General features: G+C 36.2%; 1 pseudogene; it reads left to right on the forward strand.

The window, feature by feature from the left end:
• The first annotated feature begins 1,599 nt into the window (after positions 1-1,599).
• LOC145312227 (cellular retinoic acid-binding protein 2 pseudogene) lies at positions 1,600-2,109 on the forward strand (annotated as a pseudogene).
• The last annotated feature ends 936 nt before the right edge of the window (positions 2,110-3,045 follow it).

Consider the following 3,045-nt stretch of genomic DNA (forward strand, 5'->3'; position numbering starts at 1 on the left):
CTTTTGTTGGCTTGGTTGGGTTTTAGTATATGTTTCTATATCAAAATCGCTAGGATGTTTTGGTTTTGCTTTACAATTATCTGGCAAGATTTCTGTTTTATATTGATGGAGGATAACTCTATCCCCTCCACCCACAGACCTCTATTTAGTGCCTCTAGGGGCGTGGCAACAGATCTATAGTATAGATGTATATACAGACAACTACCATCCTTCCTTTTTCGAAGACCTCTTTCTTCTGCTTCTAAATTATTTTCTGCTACTTGGCTGGGTAATATAAGGGACATCATTGGTTGATTTTCAATAAACAAATAGAAGTGTTGTACAAGGTGGTAGCGATGGTGATATTCAGTTATTTAACCCTTTCTCCCTCTAGTGTTTTACTCTAATGGCGTGGCCACTAGTATTTTACAAGGTATTTGACTTTAAATTGAAATTCAAGATATTTTTTTATTGATTAAAATAAAGCACAAAGTTCAGCTTATTAGTTTCAATTGTGTGCCATAATGAAGATAAAACAGCCGCATATACCGCATTTTTATCCGCAAATGCCCGCATAATTGTGTTACTAAGCACAAAAAATTATGGATCTTTAAGGATAGTTTATAGAAAAAATGTAGATCAAAATAATTGATTGAAAAGTTTCTACACATCTAGTTTGGAACAAATCAAAATTCAGTAAATGTACCCAAAGTTTTGAGACAACAAATTACATAATATTTTATAAAACTTTGGGTACTAGTGTAATTTACAATCCAATGTCCCCTTTATCTTTGCTTAAAAAGAAACGAACCATCCAATAACTATGAATTAAAAGAAAGATCAGCCATCATTCAACCAGCTGCCAGTTGGCGGCTGCCATTGAAATTAGCGGCTGCCGAATCAGTGGCATAAGGACACTGTTTGGACGTAACATTTATATGCAAATATTTCTAATGGTGTGCTTTCGCGCATGTTTCATATTTTAAAAACATCAAAAAACAGCATAACATTACAATAGCACAAACTTTTACTTTTATAATACTAGCGGCTAGGCCCCTAGAGGCTACAAGGGCCTTTGCGTTGGTGAGGGGGAGTAGGACCCCAACTTTAAAATAAAAGAAGGGGAGTTCAGTAAGTCATGCAGTGGCACCGCCTAGCAACACTTTTAAATTTCCTTCAGTACTTCGTTTCTCTTAGGAGGGTGGTGGAACCCTTCTCCAAAATAGTTACAAACCTTCGCAGTACTTTAAAGAAGCAACATTGTAAAATGGGACCTTATCGGTTGGAGAGATCCTTAGGTACAGACAGACAAACACAGAGGTCCTGTTACTTTTCTATAAGGATTGTGTCTTGTTGCCAATATGAAACTAATAAAATACGCAAGTGAAGGCAAACCAATAGAAATGCATCTAAAACTGACTAAAAGGAATGCTCATATTTTTACATTTGGGGTATTATCATATAAAATTAAAGTTTTTTTTTGTCCTTTAAGATCACTCTAACCACTAAGAAGATAGAGCATAGGAAATTTAAATGATTAATTATAAATTTTTTAATTATATTTATTATTTGTTCATACTCCTTCCAACGTGGTACAGTCAGCAGCTTCTGTTTAATAAAATGGACTCTTTCAAGGGAAAATAAGAGAGAACTTCTGCCGAGAACTATGAAGAATTTCTTAAGGGCCCTTGATGTGAACTTCCTGCTGTGCAAGGCTGCCACAGTGTCCACCCCCGTCATGGAGGTGACAGAGGAGGGGGGTGTATGGACAATCAAGACCTCAACCACACTCAAGACCATGGAACTCAAGTTTGAGGTTGGAAAGGAGTTTGATGAGACAACTCCCGACGGCCGTGACGTGAGCGCCGTGGTCACCCTGGATGGAAACAAGTTTGTCTGTGTTCAGAAGGCCAAGAAGGATGGACAGAAGAGCACAAAGAGCATCCGTAAGTTCACCGCTGACGAGTGCATCTACACCATGACCATCGAAGGCAACGACGACCTCGTCTGTGTGCAGAAGTTCAAGAGAGTTTAAGCAGCTGCTATGATTGTCTTCTTTATTTAATACTTAATTAATATCGTCATAGTGTTTGTATTGAGGTTTTGAATATATGTAATTTTATGTGTAAATTTTTCTATTTTATGTCAACTGAACATCTACACTATAGCTCACTTTGTCAATCCATGATTTTTATTCTTCCTCGCTACTTATGGATGTTGTCATCCTAGTTGAAATACAACGCCTTTTCATGAGTTAGTTAAAGTCACTATAATATGTGGGAATAGTCCCTTTCGTAACATCGCCCCATAAGGGGCGACTCGTCGTATTTTTATAATGGCTTTTTATAGGTTATTTTAGGTTAGGTTTGGTTATATTGGGATAGGTGATTGCCCCACAGGGATGGGTAATTGGCCCCGCAGGGTTAAAGCCCCCTGCAAGGGCTAGAAATAGGAGAAAATCTACTGTGAAAAATACGAAGAATCGCTCCATATGGTGCGATGTTACAAAAGGGACTATACCCGAATATGTTTGTAAGTCCTCAATGTCTTTAAGGCCAACGTATGAGAAAACGTTTCTAGCTTTTTAACCTTGATGCAAAAATATAACCTACAGTTTCGACTTTTTTGTCCAGGATAAAGACAAATTTTCTCTTAACAAATTATTTTAAACTGATTATTATACTCTGGGTTAGAACCGGTTCTTCGCCATTCTGAAAATTCATGTATAGCAACGTATTAGACAATTTTCCAGTGATATCAAAATAAAACTAACAAAACTGGTTTAACCTATCTATTTTTTAATATTATTTTTTGGTATTTTTTTGCGATATCTCTTGGTAACCTTTCCCCAAATAGTTATAAATCTTCCCAGCATAATTGCAAATAAGAACTATATCGGTTCAGTGGTTAGCAAGATCTTTTATGACACACACAGACACAGATCCTGTTACTTTATTATTCATCTACTTTATATATTAGGATAAAATCTATCCAATCCTTTTGTTTTATGTAAAGTATTTAGTTTCAGCATACGGGTCAATAAATTCATTGTAAAAACTATTTTAT

The sequence above is a fragment of the Acartia tonsa genome, chromosome 2 (genome assembly GCF_053477335.1).
Source record: "Acartia tonsa isolate MP-2025a chromosome 2, ASM5347733v1, whole genome shotgun sequence".
Lineage (NCBI taxonomy): Eukaryota > Metazoa > Arthropoda > Copepoda > Calanoida > Acartiidae > Acartia > Acartia tonsa.